We start from the raw sequence: 18,279 nt of genomic DNA, 5'->3' as shown, positions 1-18,279 counted from the left end.
ATTCTGATTGTTGGCTTAGTCTATTTGTTTATTGTTTTTTTTAGATTCAGTTGATAGCTGTTTGTTGTCATTTTACTGTTCATAGTTTTGATCTTTTTCTTAAATAAATCCCTTTAACATTTCATGTAATAATGGCTTGGTGATGATGAATTCCTTTAGTTGTACCTTGTCAGGAATCATGTTATCTGCCCTTCCATTCTAAATGATAGCTTTGCTGGATAGAGTTGTCTTGGTTTTAGGTCCTTTCTTTTCATCACTTTGAATACTTCTTGCCAGTATCTTCTTGCCTGCAAAGTTTCTTTTCAGAAATCAGCTGATAGTCTTATGGCAACTACTTTGTAGGTAACCCCTGGTTTTGCTCTTGGTGATTTTAAGATTCTCCCTTTATAATTAACCTTTGGCATTTTAATTATGATGTGTCTTGGTGTGGTCCTCTTTGGGTCCAACACACTTGGAACTCTGTGCTTCCTGAATTTGTATGTCTATTTCCTTCACCAGACTAGGGAAGCTTTCTTTCATTATTTTTTCAAATGAGTTTTCAATTTCTTCTTCTTCTCCTCTTTCTGGCATCCCTATGATTCAGATGTTGGCACTTTTGGAGATGTCCCAGAGCCTTCTTAAACTGTCCTCATGTAATTGAATTATTGTTTCTTCTTTCTCTTCTAGTTGAATGTTTATTTCTGTCTTATGTTCCAAATGTTGAGTTGAATCCTGGCTTCCTTCCCTTTACTGTTGGAGGATTTCTCTTTATTTCACTTAGTGTAACCTTCATTTCTTCCTTTTTGTTGTTGCCATACTCAATGAGTTTATAAGCATCCTGATCTCAGTGTTTTGAACTCTGCATCTGATAAGTTGGCTATCTCTGTTTCATTTAGTTCTTTTTCTGGGATTTTGTTCTGTTCTTTCACTTGGGCCATATTTCTTTATCTCCTCAATTTGGCAGCCTCCCTGTGTTTGTTTCTGTGAATTAGGTAGAGCTTCTTTGACTTCCTGTCTTAGCACAACTATTAAGTTGCATGGGGCAGAATCTTAGGTGCTTGCCAGGGCAGGGCAACCTGCTTCATCTTTTCGGGACACTGTGTGGGGGGAGGGCTTGGACAGGGGACAATGCCACTGCTTAGCTTCTGGAGGTTTGAATGGCATTTGCCTGTTTCCAATCTCTTCGCCCACTATCTGTAAGTAACTGGCACCCTTCCAGGTTTTGCCCTGGTGCTGAATTCTAGAGTGGGTGGGTTTGCATACATTCTAAGTCCATGCAGGTCTTTTAAATGGACTTTCCTGAGAAACCAGCAGTTTCTTCTGCTGTTCACACCCCCACTAGTTTTTACAACTAGAGGTTATGGGGCTTTGTCTTTCTCACACCAGAACCCTGGGATGTATGGTCTGGCCTGGGGCTGAGATTGCTTGCTCCCAAGGTATTCCTCCCATTTTTTATCCACACATGGATATGGGACCACTCATTCAGCTGCATCCACTTCTCTGTGCCACATCTCCTCACCTCTCCACTCCAAATCTCTGCCCCTGCTACCCATCTGGATGAATGTGGCTTCTTTAAATCATTGGTTCTCAGATTTCTATACAGTTTGATTTTCTGGTAGTTATTTATTTTTTTTGAGGTTAGTTGTAATTCTTCTTGTGGTTCTGTGAGGAGGCAAAGCGTGTCTTCTACCTATGCCATCAACTTTACTAGAAGTCAGCCAACATATTTTTTACTTACATATTCTCTTAATGTCTATCTCCATAATTTTATTTTCTAATTTGCATTATAATTTAAATTGTTTCCATACAGCTAAGCAGCTAAGTAGTCTTTATAATTACTCATTTTATTTTTTATTTTTTTAATTACCCATTTTAAATGACTAAATAATATTTCATCAAGGTCCTATACCATCATTTATTTAACCAGTTCTCCAACACTGGATATTTAATATACATATATATTTATAATCTTATATAAATATAGCTGACTAAATTTATAATCATTTGATTAAGTTCTACTCTTGGGTAAAAAGAGATGAGGTCTAAGAACTTAGCAGTTAATGCACAAAAATTAATTAGGGCAGGCAATTAGTCAAAAAAATTCAATGTTAAGATAAGGTCAGCTATAAACTTACATTATACCACTGCAAAGTTCAAGATAATGCTTACCAATTTTATGGGTTAAATTAATAAAACTCTAAATTCCAGAGGGATGTTTTCACAATTGTACATTTATGTTGAAAGGTTTAAATTAATAATTCTACCACAGTAAGTAAAATCCCATGTCTTTATACTTGTAATATCTAACAAATTTTATTTGAGTTTTGAGAACTTCCAATGTTCACTGAACAGAGATATTACTTAGTAGCAGTCATGTAATCATGAATTTAATATTTATTAAACACCAGCTCTGTGCTTGGCACTAGAATAAGCCCTGATGCTATAGCAGTGAATATGTCAATTTATGAGGCACATGAATGGGAAGTATGGAGAACAGGAGTGGCTAACAGGAGAAAAAACATAGGGAATTCCCTGGAAGGTCAATAACAGTTAATTACTTTTAAGGGGGTCAGTGTGAGAGCTGGGGAGGAGGAGAGAATGTTCCAGGCAGATGAAAGAACATGTGCAAAACTCTGAGGTGAGAAAGGGGATATCAGGTCCAAGAAACAGACACTAAGGCTGGGACAAAGAAAGGAAGGAGAATTAAATTAGATGAGTCTTTATCATGAGATTCTTCAGAAAAGAATGCCTATAAATCCACTTTTGGTTTTAAGTGCCATTTGGCACTAGATGACTGTATCAGTATTGGATGAATATCTCCGTTGTGACTATCTTGAAGTTAGGGCTACAGAGATTAAAACAGGATGACTTTTGCCTTCATAGAATTCAAAGCAGAGCAAAAAAGGCAGTGATAGTCTGGCATCTGGTGATCAACTACATTGTCATGTTTATATTCACCAAGACAGCATTTAGGTGATTTATAAGGTAATATCTAAGGTCTGGGAAATTTGGAAAGAAAGGATAATATGAGCATCTTCAATATATTTGGGTCTACCTCCAAGAACATCAACTACAGTATATTGATCTTACTATACTTCATACCTCAGGGATAATAATTTCTTGATTAATGGAGGTAGGGAAGGAGGAAAGCAGAGATTGGGAGATGCTCAAATGCTTACTCCTGACAGCATCAATAATTTTGTAGAGAGCACTCAAAACTCTGTTATTTGATGAAGATATTCATGATATAGCTCTTAACCTATGTTCTTTATTCCTAGTTTTAGACATTTACCCCCAGGCATACTGAATTGAACTACTGGCTTTTTCCTGAAAAATCCATAGTATAACTCCTTTTTTGCCTTTACTCATGTTATTTTCTCTACCAAAAACTTTCCATCTTCGACTTGACTGGCCTGTTCCTTTTCATTTTCTAAGATAGGGCTCAGATGGCATCTGTTCCAGAAAACATTAAATGAGCACCCCAACTCCTCTTCTCTGGGAATGTCATTCCTCTTTTGAGTCTTTCTAGATTTCTATGCTTATCTATGTCATACATTGTGTTATTTTAAAGTTATATGTTTATGAGTCTATATTTCCTTCAAATTGAGCTTGCAGAAGGCAGGAACTGTATTTATATTTGTTTTTTTTTTTGTGTGTGTGTGTGCCTTTTTGGGGCATATAGGATTGTTAAATATATATTTGATGAATGAAATAACAGACAAACTTACTAAGAATATTCAAACTCAGGAGAACTCAGAAGAACACAATAGAAGTCTACAATGTGTTAAGAGATATAATACAGAAGTAAAAGCAATTTTGTTCTCTGTGGCTACAACAATAAAAATGGAAAGCCCAGGTATTCAGATTGTGGCTTAGATGAAAGATGATGAGGTAGAGCTGTCTAAATTAATGATAGGATGTTTTGGAAGGGAGGGAGGGTTCTTCTATCAATTGGCAGCTCTATAGTCAGTAGACACAAGGTACTCAAATATCAGTTGAAAGGTTAAACTGGATAACGTTAAAGAATTCTTCTGGTTCTCTGACTATATTTGTAGGGAAGCTTTTTTTACCAACAGAGATAAGGGGAAGCATTAAGAATTTTTCAAAGGGAGGTAGATCACTGTTGTATTTTAAAAATGTATTCTGTGAATCAATAGATTTTTTAAATAGTGGCTATTATTAGAATTGATGGAGAATACGGTGGCTCTAGCATTTACTAATATATATTCCTCCTTTCCTCAAATTTGCTCTGAAGAAAAAGAATAAATATATCAAAAAGTCCACAATGAAAAGAGCAAGGTAGAGATGGTGTAACTGGACCTGTGTTTCTGGTCCCAAGGATTCCCAAAAGCTTTTGTGATTTAGTTAAAACCAATTTGCCAGCTAGGCCTGACCAGTCACCAAGGTTCTTTAGAAGAGGTTCATCTTAGTTTAGCTAAGGAAATTATTTAAATTGCTTTTCTATTTTCCCTGTTTCTTCTATCCCAGCCTTCCTTTTCAGGTTTCTGCTAGCTGCCAGCAATGTTCAATGGAGAGACAGACAGATAAAAAAAAAACAGTTAAATTACTGCCTGCTGTTCTCCACAACTGAATCACTCCAGTCCCCTGACAATCATCCCAGAGCAAGCCAGCTGCAGAGGAAGACCCCTGAACCTCTCTTCTGAGCAGCACTCTCTCCATGTAAATAACATGCCCTTGGCTGACACCCTTAGATCCTGAAAGTTGTTCCTAATTAACCAAGTGTTGATACTTGACCCAGTCAATGGAAACTGTGAGGTGGCATGTTGGTGAGGGCAGCCCCTGTACAGAGTTATGGGTGGGCTGCCATTTCCTTCTAATTGGGCAGATTCCATGACTGATGAATGTAGCTGGCATGAGCCATTCTTCTTCCTAGTTTCCAGTCTTCCACATTTGCAGACTTTTGCCCAGGAGCACAAGTCCATTGTCTAACCACATGGTACTTCTTCCTTCATGTACCACACTCCATTCCTTTCAGCAAAAGGATCAGCAAAAAGGAAAGACACTTTGATGAAGACTTCTGGCCAAGATGGAGGCATAGGTAGACAGCTGCATCTCCCTCACAACTAAGAAGGAATTTACAAACACTTCAAAAAACAAAAACAAAAACACAAAAACAAAAAATCCAGAAAACTGAAACTACATGGAAGTTCAACAAACAAAGAAATAAAGAATAAATATTCAACCAGAAAGGTAGGAGGCATAGAGCTGAGATTGAGGGAATGAGGTGCAGCATTGCAACAGTGGCAGCGGGGGCAGTGCTTGGTGGTAGTGGCTGGTGACACAACTAGTGGCAGTGGTGCTGGCAGCAGCAGCAGTGGAATAGGGATTGCAGGCATAGTGAAAAGTGCAGTCATACATTTTAAACTTGGAAAGCAATCCCAGCCCTGGACCAGACCGCACAGCTTGCAGTTCTAGCACCTGGGAAAACAGAGCCACATTGCTTCTGAATGTGAAAAGCAGTGGGGAATTGATGCAGAGGAAAAAACCACTGGTCTCAAAGGGGTGAGTGTGGGGCAAGTAGCACTGTTCCCTCTCAGACCTGTCCCCCACATAAAATGCCTCAACGTGGTGAAATGTGTCACTAGCACTGACAAATACCTAAGTCTCCACCTCTTACAACATAATAGGTGTAATAGTTCTACCTAAGACACAGAGGGAAACACAGAAAGCTGTCAAGATGAAGAGACAGTGAAGTCAGCCCCAAAGTGGAGGCAGATCAAGGTTCCTGTGGGAGAACTAAGCAACAGGAGATAGCCAACCTAACAGATGAGGAGATAGGCAATTTAACAAACACACAGTTCAAAGTACTGGTGATAAAGATGCTCACAGATTTAACAGAAAAGATTAAGCATGACAAGGTAGAAATGAAGGTTATACTAAAGGAAATGAAGTAAAATCCACACAAAACTAGTAGTGAAGAAAAGGAAACCAGGGTTCAAACCAACAAATTAGAACATAAGGAAGAAATAAACAGTCAACCAGTACAGAATGAAGAAACAAGAATTAAAAAAAGGAAGGAACCCCTGGGATGACTTTAAATGTGCCAATGTGTGAATAATAGGGATGCTAGAAGGAGAAGAGGAAGAAAAATAATTTGAAAACTTATGTGAAAAAATAATGAAGAAAAACTCCCAAAATTTGGTGAAGGAAATAGACATACAAGTCCAGGAAGCACAGAGAGTCCCAAACAAGCTACACCCAAAGAGAACCACACCAAGACACATCATAATTAAAATGCCAGAGGTTAAAGATAGAGAATCTTAAAATCAGCAAGAGAAAAGCAGAGTTACCTACAAAGGGGTTCCTATAGGAGTATCAGCTGACTTCTCAAAAGAAACTTTGCAGGCAAGAAAGGACTGGAGGGAAATATTCAAAGTGATGAGAGGCAAGGACCTACAACCAAGACTACTCTATCCATCCAAGCTATCATTTAGAATGGAAGGGCAGATAAAATGCTCCCCAGACAAGGTAAAGCTAAAGGAGTATATCATCACCAAGTCATTATTATATGAAATGTTAAACAGACTTATTTAAGAAAAAAATCAAAACTATGAACATTAGAATGACAACAAAATCACACCCATCAACAACAGAATCTAAAAGATAAAAACAATAATAAACTAAGCAAACAACCAGAGTGGGAACAGAATCTTAGGTATTAGGCGCATGGAGAGAGGTGTCATCTGGGAGAGGGGAGGGGAGAGAAGGAGGGAAATGATGTAGAAGTTAAGACGCATAGTGGGAGGGTGCCGAATAGACAGGGAGATGTTGAGAATGGTACAAGAAAGGGTAAAGTTAAACAGCTTGTATGCACACCTCTTGGACATAGGCTAAATGGGGGTGAGACTGTTGGAGGAAGGAGAGTGCTGGGAGGAGGGGAGCAAAGAGAAAAGAAATTGAGACAACTATAACAACATAATCTATAAAACATACAAAATAAAATAAAATTCTGTAAAAAAGAAAAAGACTTTGCCACTTAATTGATGATTGCAAATATAAACACAATATCATTATAAAAGCTTCTCTTTCATTAAAAGTATGTTCTCCAAATAAAAATTACATCCCAAAATGGGGTAATAAAAAAGGGAAAAATAATCATATGCAATTTATAGAATTTTCTATTGACAAATAATTTATTTGATTTTAAGAAGTTGTTACTAACGTAAAATACTGTTTAATATAGTAATCAATTTCTGGAAATTTATCCTAAAGAAATAATCAGAGATGTGTGCAAAGATTTATGTTCAAAGTGTTGTCACAGTATTATGTTTCTAATATAAGAAAACACAAAACAACTCATAACTGCAAAGTTCTCAGTTTAAAAGTGAGATGTCTGAAAAAAAAAATGAGATGTCTGTTTTCACTTATACATTTTAGGAATTGCATTTAGAACATCCCAAAGTTTGCTATATTAAACTGTATTTTTCTGGAAGTTGCTGAGTAGAGACTCCATCAGGAGATCTGCATTTGAGGATTTGTAACTGTAGGTTTGGTGAGGATCAGATGATTGGTAATTTGTAGGAAAGTATTTTAAGGGGATGCAGGACTGTGGAGAGGAAGCTGTTTCAACAAACAGGTAGAAAGAGAATATAACTATAAGAAGTTAAGGGTGATATAGTAAAGGCAGATTACTGTTTCTGTGAAAGAGTTTTATTCTTAGGGGAGATATGTTGTAATGTCTGATGAGAAGGAAACAGAGTAGAGAAGAGATTTTAGAGGAGGGCAGGAAGGGACTCAAGTGTGTCTGTGGGCTAAGGCAAAGAAGTGCAAGGAAAATAGAGAAAGACTCATAGATAGAGATCAAAATGACAACTAAGGGATGGAGCAGGGAGGTTAGGGGTTAGAGGGATTGAGGAAAAGGGGAAAAAACTCATGGACATGGACAACAGTGTGCTGATTATGGGGGCGGGGGATATAAGCGAACTAAATGGTAATGGGAAAAACACAATAAAAAATTAAAAATGAAAAGTGCTTGAAAAGGAATATTGAAGCTACAGAAGAGATGGAGTACATGGGAAGGATGAGTGACAGGACTGCCTAGAATCCAGATACTTTGAGTCCTAACAAAGGTACTGTATATATATATATGTGTGTGTGTGTGTGTGTGTGTGTGTGTGTGTGTGTGTGCGTGTGCGTGTGTGTGTGTGTGTGTGTATAGCCATATCAAGGAATACAATGGTATTATGAAATGAAAAGAACATTACAATACATCTTTATATAAAGGAAGTAGAATACAATATAGCATTTAAATTTTGATCTCACTTTGTAGTATATATGCATAGAAAAATTTTGGAAGTCTGTGTCCACCAACATGTTATTAGTGGTTCTCAATGGGTATAAAAAGTAGATATTTTTTAAAAATTTTGTCATTTTTAGAAAATTCATTTTTAATTTTTCTTATAGACTTTACTATAAACACAGACATACACATTTTACTTGTAAAACGTGTCTAACAAAGGAAAAAGAAAAGTTTGTTTTTTGAGAGCACCTTTGGGTAGAGAGAAGGATACTATTCTGAGATAAGAATGAGCAAAAATCTTATACATAAAGTGTTATTTTAAGGTGAAAGAAATTACAGGGTTGTTTAAAGGTAGAGGAGAAGGAGCTAACGGAGTTCTTGACTAAAAACATGTATTTCAATATTTGCCTTATATATTTAGATGTCAAAACTTCAGAAAGAAACATTTAGAATAAATTTGGAGCCTTATGTGAAGCAGTGAAGGGTTGGATTTGCAGCTGTGAGGCAAGAGCGACACATTGGGATCAGTAGGGGTTTGCTGAGCAACAATAAGGCGGGACATCATCAGCATGATTACGGGATTTTCTCTAACAGTGCTTAGTAATCTTGAACAGTGAAAAGGGAAGGTTTGATTACTCTAGGGATGAGGTTTAAAAATCAAATGTGGTTGATTTTCAACAGAACAGGGAATATAAGTCAGAAAAATAGCAAAGGAAGAGAAGCAAGGAGGATATTCTTAGACTGAAAGAATAGAAATGGGTAGACTGAGATGATAGCAAGGTCTAAGAATAGATTTATGGAGAACAGGGGGTAGAAGAGGGGGCAGCAGGCTGTGGACACTGTGGGGTTTCAGGGTTCAAGAGTTTAGAGATGAAGAAGTACTCCTTGATAGTCACATGAGTGTAATAAAGGTCATGTGGATGTATTAAAGTGATGATCGAGTCACAGTACTTTGTGGTCAAAACTGAAGTTTCCTCAGAAGATAGAAAGGAAAAAAATGGAGAAGAAAAAAGAGAGCCAAAATTTTTTAGTGAAAGTGAGGGCAGACCTAGACTAGAGATGAAAAGGGGGTAGGATGTGAGTCAGTGTGGCAGTTAAGAGAGTTCCAGGTAGAAGAACAAGGTGTGACAAACCCTAAAAAGAATAAAGTGGTTGAACTGTTTAAGGCACTAAAATAAGACCAGAATAGCTACAGGGTGATAAGGAAAGGAAGGGAGAGGTGAGGTTAGAGTGGATAGCAGGCGTCAGATATTGGGGGCCAGTAGGACATTGTAAGGTTTTAGGATCATGAAGATTTCAAACAGGAAAGTATCATGATCTGATTTAGTACAAGATTACATATTGCTGCTGTTTAAAAAACACATTGGAGAGAGCCAAAGGGGAGAACAGCGAGACCTGTTGCAGCAGTCCAGGTCGGAAATGGATGGCAGTTGGTAGGCTGGAAGCAGTGGGGATGACAAGATGAGAGACATGATTTAAGGTAGAATTGACAGAACTTACTGTTGGAATGTGTGGTGGAAGGAGAAAATAAAAAATGATGCATAGCTGGACAGGGCTGCCATATACAAGATGGAGAAGACTGAGATGTTAAGGAAACTCTGATATGTTAAGGAAACCAGTTTGGGAGAAGTAAATCAAGAGTTCATTTCGAATCCTTTTGAGAGATCCTTTTGGTGTCAATGGAGTGGCAGAAAACTTACCGAGAAAGAAGACCAATAATAGTTAACACTCACTGAGTGTTTTCTATATGCCAGACACTGTGCTAGACCTTACAACTAACTCCCTCCTAAGGATAGTCAAGATATGGCAAGAAAATAGGTGCGTAATTGCAGAAATATCAGGAATAAGTGCCAGACAGTTGTTTCCTTTAATTCCCATGATAACTCTTTGAGGGTATATGTGAAAATGTTTTGAGTGTAGACCTATAAGTATGTGCTTTCTTGGAGAAACCAGGTTTTCTTAATGGCATGATAAATGTGATGTTTTACCGTTATTAATTCAAGGACAGTGTGAAGGCTGAGTTAAGACTAGGCTGAGTGGACTGAGTCAGAAAGCAAGAGGGGTAATTTGGTATCATACATAATAATTGAGCTGTGAATTCTTATGATCTTATTTAGAATGCTGTCAATGGCATTCCAGCTATAAAATTTTCAAGGAACAACTATCTTGTCCCCTACAATAGTATTTAACTGAAAATGCCACTAGACGGTAATATATGCTTGTCAACATCTCCCAATACAGTCTCAACTTTTTGATCATTTTTGCAATGTAAATTGGTAACAATGGATTCCCTCTCCTATAACTCCATCACATCTTCTATTTACCATGATATCTCTGCTTGTGTCCTCTGAAAAGTTCCTGGGATATGAAGGATTAAATAGATACCTGTTTATAATAGTCATGGTGTATAGAAAATAAAGAAATAGGGAAATTCATGAAGCAATCAGCTACCACATCAAGAAACTGCCTGTCCTTCAGTCCTTACATTTTATGAAACACTGTGTCTTGTGGATTCTGCCCATAAAATATCCATCAAATCCATCCAGCTCCTCTCAACATCTATTATCACTGCCCCCACTTAGAACTTTGTTAGTTTTCCTCGTTGCTCTTCTGGTTTCCAGGCCTGACTCACTTCACCCTATACTCATAGTGGAATGTGCTTAAAATAATGGGTCTCAAACTCAAATGCTCTGAAGGCAGACAAGATATATAGAAGGGAGAAGTGGACCCAGGAGACATAAATAATAGAGCAAAAATGTAGTTCAATAGGAGCTGGTCTTTCTATTGGGAATAAAGGAGGGAGAAATAGGGATTGAGCATTCATCTTATCTAAAGGGTAGAGGTTCTGTTCAGCTCTTATGAATGGTGGACACTCTAGAATGAGTGCCTAGTATTGGAAGATTGTTTTTTCCCTCTGAAGGAAGCCAGGAATCAAATTTTCTTAAGTAAAATATCAATTTTTAAATGTTGGAACATTTATATATGCTCTTAGTCAAGAATGCTCCCTCTATAGTTGACCATTTGTGAGGCACATTTCATGGCTGCCATATAAGCTGACATTGCAAGGACTAAAGAAAATACACCTTAAAGCCAGAGATGTGATCTAACGGTCACTATTTTGTAAATTGATCACTCTTTAACTAATTTGTAATTTTCTGTGCAGCCTTATTCACCCATTGGAAACATGTAAAGAAAAGGGTCTGACCCCGTCAGTATAGGTGCTCACTTTCCCCTTCATTTCATTTTGTGTCTGGTTCACAAGTTTACTGTTGCACAAGTATTGTATTATATCAATAATTATTTACATGTTTACCTACCTTATTCTACTGTGAGCATTAATCCACAGCATCTGAGTTACATATTCATTTTCTATGCCAGAATCATGTAGCACCTATACCTGAAAATAACTAGATAAACTCTTGCATGAACTGAAGTAAACTGCTTCCTCCGCCTAGAATATGTCTTATCTTCTTCTCTTTAGAACTCCTATTCATAAAAATTCGCTATATTAAGGCCATGCATGTGTCCCCAGACCAAGTTCCCAAGTTCTTTCCCTGGGTCTGGTTTTATAAATGCTGGTGATAAAAAAAAAAAAAAAAAAAAAAAAAAAAAAAGAGAGAAAAAAAAAAAAAGAACTCCTATTCAAACATCAAAATTCATTTCAAAAATGTTTTCTCCAGTTGCCTCAGGCAGGTATGATTGCTTTTTATGTGATTCTACACAACTTCATTCATAATGTGACTAAGACAAAAAAGTTATTTGTATATGTGTCTCTCTTCTTCTAGATTCTTAGCATCGGGAGGGCAGGGGCCACACTATAGTTGCAATAGTTGCAGCTGTATTTCTAGCTCTCAATTCAATTCCTGCTGACAGAAAATCCTTAGTAAATTTTTGCTGGATTAAACCAAACTGAATAATACTTTAAATAATTTGTATAATGAGCTAACAAGGAAAGGTCAGATAAAGATGTTACGGGGGGTATTTGGTTTTCATGTAAAAGCAATAAAGATTGAATCACCTAGTAAATTTTGCATGTATTTACTTGAGTATCTACTATGTGCTTAAAATTGTGTCACATTCTGTGAACAAAAAAAATAAATAAATAAAAGACCTGGTCCTTGTTCTCAAGGAGCTTATAGTCCCACCATGAAGAGGTGTCACATACACAAAAACAGTATGGCTGTGGCTCAATATTTCACATTTACCTTTGGCTCTTCCTCTCCCTGGGCCCTCTTGTCCACCACTTGCCAAGTTCTGTTGATTCTATCTCTTGAGTGCTTCTTGTTTTTAACCATTTATTTCTATTTCTACTGCCTTTATCCTAGCTAATTTTGACATATCTTATTGCCCAGGATATTGCAAAATGCCAATATCTGAGAATGATCACTTTATACACCATTGTTTTTGATTCATTGTGTTTCAAAAGTATAATTTTCCCATTTTCTCTCCAAATGTTCAGGAAAAAAAAATTGTTTGACAAAACAATCTTATTCTTTTCACTCTTTACTGAACTATAAAAATTTTTAAAAAGGCTGATTCCTAGAGGTTTTTTTTTTAAAATTTCTGGTAGGGTACACTTACTCTTTCTACTATTTCTTGGCAGTTCTGTGGGGGCTTACTTGCTACAATCATAAAGCTATATCCCTTAAATATAATTGCTTTGAAATGGTAACTTGGGAATAACCAACTGTGACTCTGACATAAGCCTTCAACCTATACCCCAACATCTATTAATCTTGACTAGGCCAAGAGGAATGGAAGTGGGTACTTTCTATCAGCTACTAGGTGTCACTCTTTTGAAATGGATTAAGAAAGCAATCCATGGAATTATTCCTGCTGTGTTTGTATCCTAGTTCTACTACTTTCTGGCTTGTGATCTGGAAAATTCTCTTAAGTTCTCTGACCTATAGTTTCTTCATCTGAAAAAGGAAACAATACAGCTTTAGGGTTGGTTATAAACTAGCAGTACTCAAGGTGTCTTCAAAAGCATTTTCATAATTATAAAATATTATTTTTATTTTCCACTGTTTACCTTTGTACTGATGGTACACAAAAGCAATGGTGTGTAGAACTGTTGATGCCTTAGCATTGATCGAGGCAATGGCACCAAAGTGCACTAGTAATCCTTGAATTCTTCAGTAAATATATTACCAATAAAAAGTCCTTTTAACTTAAGAATGTATTTGATGAAGCAATGAAAATTATTAACTTCATAAAATCTTGACCATTGAGTCCACAATATTATAAGATTATGTGTAATGAAACAGGGTTATGCTTAAAGCACTTATTTCTATTGCATACAGGGTGGGGCAAAAATTGGTTTACAGTTGAGTGTGCAAAATACAGAGTTTAGTCTTGTATTATTATTTATTAATTATTGTATTATTTTCCATACAAGCAACTGTAAACCTACTTTTGCTCCGCTCTGTATGTTTTTTTACAGAAACAAATATTTGTGCAATCATTTGAGCTGCAAGCTAAACTAACATCATTTTCATTTAGTACCATTTTTACTTAAAAGAATGACTTACATACAAACAATAATTATTTAGTCTTGGGTATTTGGCAACCTGAAAATTAATGAAGTGAGCTTGTTTGATCAAGAAAACAAGTAATGATATTTGTTGAAAATTGTAAAATTTTAGTTTTCACGCAGACATTTGATTTTGCATACCTTGCATTCATCAAGTCTTAAAGACTTTTCTAATGGGATAGCTGGTAATATTGACAAGTAGGAACTTTTTTATTGCATAATGAAATATGTCAACATTTGGATGGTCTGTATAACTCAGTAAACAAATGTTTTTCTTATTAAAAATTTTATTGTATTTTTATATTACCATTTAGTCCCATTATACCCTTAACCCCCTGCAATCACCACACTGTTGTCCATATTCATGAGTCCCTTTTCCTTTTTGCTCAACCCCTCCCCTGACTACCCTCCAATAATTTTCAACTACCAATACATATTACAAACCCATGCATGAATAAAAGGTTCATTTAAAGTGTAAGATAGATGAACAAATTTTGGTGTAACATAATACAAAACATTCATTAATATGGTTTCAGATTCCACAATGCAACTAATTTTTTTGAAAAAAGTGATCATTTGTGAATTGGATGAAGGTCTTCATGATTCACCCTTTTAAATTTGGTGGCTTCTACTCCCAGAAAGGTTACAAGTCCCCTTTTGAGGTAAATATGGAAAGAAATAGAACCAGCAGCCCAGAACTGGAATCAGGATACCTGGGCCCTCTTGTTCCTTAACTTGCAGTTTCACCTTGAGCAAATATTTTTAATTTTTCTAAATTTCTTGTTTGAAAAACAAGAAGTTAGATCAGATGCTACACTAAGCAAATGGGAATCAAAGCAAGTAAACCTGCCATTTGTCAAGTTTTGGTGTAACATCAAAGAATAACCACAATTACCTGAAAAGGCTATGAAAACATGTCACCTTTCTCCATTATCTATCTGTGAAAGAGTCTCATTTTCCTCATTCAGTACAATTAAAATAACAAATAAAACAGATTAAATATGTGTGAAGAGAATCCAGATGTGTTATATTAACCTAGATGTAAAAGAGATTTGAAAAATGTAAATCAATGCCAGTCTTCTTGAAAACCTTTTTGTTTTGAAAAACATAGTTTTAACAAAAAGTTACTTATGTTAACATGGTGGACTATTATTATTTATAAATTAATAAATATTTTAAGTTCTAATTTTAATTTATAATATAATACATATTAATAGACAAAATACATATAAACAATATTGGGTTCTTTATTAATTTTGAGTAAAAATTAGTCCTTAGACCAAAATGTTTAAGATCTGTGGTTGTAAACAGTCTATAAAATAATCCTCATAAACCACTTAACATGGTACACTATAAGGACACAATAAAAGCCAAAAAGCCTATTATACATCAAGTGTTCAATAGGTGTTAGCCAGTTTTTATAACTTCTTGAAACCAGCCTTGATGACCATCCATTTGCCTTAGTTTGAAAGCGAACCTAAGGTGCTGAGGCAGCAGAGCACTTGAGGAGGGGAGGGAAAGGGTAGGTCCATCACAGTTGAACACTTTCACGTTGATGATATTATTTACCGCCTCAGAACATAAGATAAAGGACCAAGTCCTGAAGTGAAAAGGTTTTCATGTGATGCGCTTTTCTGCAGCTGCACAGAGAATTTAAAATCATGCACAGGTTACCTGTTTTAAAACTGGAGCACGATCTCCCCCAGGCCTGGTGTGACTTCACATTTATACACCAAGCAAATCATCAGTCAGAGGCATCTTAAAGCTATGCCTTTAGCTAACACTTTTATTCTGTTTGACATATGCATGGACTGCTGGCAGCAGTAAAATTTTCAAAGCCCTTTTTAATTTAATTTGAAAGCAATGTTATTTGCAGAATCTGTGTCCTTTACTAAAAAACATCATGTATAATTTTCAGAGCTATGTTAACATCATTTCTTTGGGTCAGAAGGCTAAACTGCCCTCAACCCACATGGTCACTGGTCTCAAAATCTGTTCATTGGTATTCAAACAATCCTAACTTCAGACTGCTGCTCATAAAACATAGACCCAGGAAACAGAGATTTTTTTTTTTTGGAGCAAATGGACTCTGTGTTCTTTTACACATATGCACTGGGAGAGGGGAAGTGGCACTAGGAAAAGGCAGGCTGCATGGACTCCGTTCCTCTGGAGGTGCCTTTGCTTTCTTTGTAACCCTAGCAATTTGTGTTACTGTCTAAGTCCTGTTGCTTTTGTAGGGGGCACAAGCATTTTAAGTCATGAAAACTGTTTCTTCTTTGGCTTCCTCCTTTATTCTCTTTCTCCCTCGCTAGGCTTCAGTCATCATATCCTCCCATGGCTCTCCAGCCAGAAAGGTTCAAATTCAAGTTTATTTCTGCCTTGGGGGTTTTGTGTTTGTTTTTATATTTATGTTAAGGATTTTTACACCCTTGTTATTCTTCAGAAGGTAAATCAAGTATTACCACTGCGAAATGGCCTTCCCAGACTATCAATAAACTCTTCTCCCCAACACTACTGTACGTTATTCCTCTTTATCCATCAACTATTTTCTTTATATCATTTTCATTATTTATTTGCTTGTTTATTTATTGTCCGACTCTCTTACAATGTAATCTCCAGAGGGCAGGAACTCTTCTGCTGTGTTCAACATTATACTGTATTCTCATTTCCTAGAACAGCGCTAGGCACATACATAAGCATTTAAGAAATATGTGTTTAAAAATGAGTGAATCAATCAATCAGACACTATAATACAGTTTAACCAGTACCAGTTTCAGAGCTGGCAGACCTGGGTTTGAAGCCTGACTTTACCTATTAAGTGTGTGTCCTTGGGCTAGTTACTTAACTTCTCTGGGTCTTAGTCTCCTGATCTTAAAAACAGTGATTGCTAGACTCCTGCAAGGAATTGTTTCAATGTGCAAAAGCATACAACATTGTTTGACACATAAAAGGTACTCAATAAAAATTATATCCTTCCCGCACCCAACCTGAATACTTGCTACATGCATGACATTAATGGTTAAGTCTCTGACATCACAGAACTTAGCACCTTTTGGGGAAGCAGAATATATAGACATAAAGGATACATGGCATTAAATGTCAGTATATGGTAAGTGCTTAATAAATGCTTGAAGGAAGAAAAAAAAAAAAAAAAAACCTTTCATTGACTCTCTACTACCCAAAAAACAAAGTCTAAATTTATTTAGCGTAACATATATAGCACTTCATGATCAGGCTCCTCCTTCCTTTTCAATTATCATTTCCCATTGGTGTCTTCATTCTATAAGGCACCCTAATGAACTCCACCACTCACTTGGTTGTATATGTATATAGTCTGATAAGCCCTGCAGCTTTGCTTGCACACTTTCCTTCTCCTTATATATGAATTCTGACTGCCCAGGGCCTGAAGTAATTGTCAGTTGGTCTGGGAAGTCTCACCTGATCTCACACTAACCCAATCTTCACAATTGGAAGCAATTGTTCCCTAGTCTAAGGTCCCAGAGCAGACGGCTAAACCTCTTCGTAGGAACTTTTTACTTTCTACTTTGTGTTTGGAGCATATGAGTATTTGCTTTATCTCTAAGCCTAACTTTTAAGAACATGAGGTAAGCAATTGCTTATGTTCATCTTAGTCATTCACCAAAGCCTTGTGCACATATCATAGATGTCCTCAACATAGTTAGGGAGAGGGAGATGGTGAGTGAATTAATTTAAAATGAATAAAAAGAAGCTTAGTGGGAGATTCAATTCTCTACCTGGGTCTTTCATCTTAGGATTGTGATCTTTCAGCTATATTATGTCTACTTTATTGTACAGCGCTATAAACAAAGGATAGCAAATATTTTTTTATGTCTTGTGCCAATTCCAATAAACTATGAAGGCTTCCTGGAGTACTGAATTGAGATCTTAAGGTAAATCCCATGCTGGAATGGAAGAGAATACCATACAATTTAGCATGACACAATTACATATTACTTTTACTGCCAACTTGTTTCATAATTCTTACTCTTAACACTTTACTATTTTTATCAGAGCTTCCTGAGAAGTCCATGCATAATTATTCTTTCATGATCTAACTGTCCTACAAAGTGCTAAACACACTGGTTCTCCTTAGCTTATGGATAATGTTTGCCCTTCTTTGCTCAGCTCACAAAAACCTCTCACAATCTGCCCTTACTTAACTCACACCCCGTCTCCCTCCAGTCTTCCTCTCTATTCCTATTTATAGTCTTTCAAACTCAATCATCATGCTCCTGTCTTATGCCTTCTACCCCCATTTATCTAAAATCAGTTCAAGCATTATTTGTTCTGCGAAGCTGGTGTGACTCACCAGTGGGTTGATAGGCTTTTTTTGTGCTTCCAGAGAGCACTGATCTTGCTTCTGCTGCCAGTTATCACATTACATTTTAAACACTGGATCCCCTGGGGCACATAATTTTACTTATGTGCTCATAGTAAGTAGGCAGGAAGTATTTGCTGAATAAATAAATGAATGAGAATTGTATTT

General features: G+C 36.5%; 1 protein-coding gene and 1 non-coding gene across 4 annotated transcripts in view; one reads left to right on the top strand and one right to left on the bottom strand.

The window, feature by feature from the left end:
* Positions 1–18,279, bottom strand: part of DLG2 (discs large MAGUK scaffold protein 2) — a 725,256-nt gene that overhangs the window by 585,403 nt on the left and 121,574 nt on the right. The gene's annotated exons all lie outside the window — the stretch shown is intronic.
* On the top strand, positions 11,696–11,826 carry LOC150018666 (small nucleolar RNA SNORA72). The gene has a single exon (XR_016509544.1). It is a non-coding gene; the product is annotated as a small nucleolar RNA SNORA72 (small nucleolar RNA).

The sequence above is a fragment of the Furipterus horrens genome, unplaced genomic scaffold, assembly GCF_987537825.1.
Source record: "Furipterus horrens unplaced genomic scaffold, mFurHor1.1.pri manual_scaffold_2, whole genome shotgun sequence".
In the NCBI taxonomy this organism is placed as follows: Eukaryota; Metazoa; Chordata; class Mammalia; order Chiroptera; family Furipteridae; genus Furipterus; species Furipterus horrens.
Note: the sequence above shows the minus strand (reverse complement) of the source record. Positions and strands in the feature narration are given on the sequence as shown.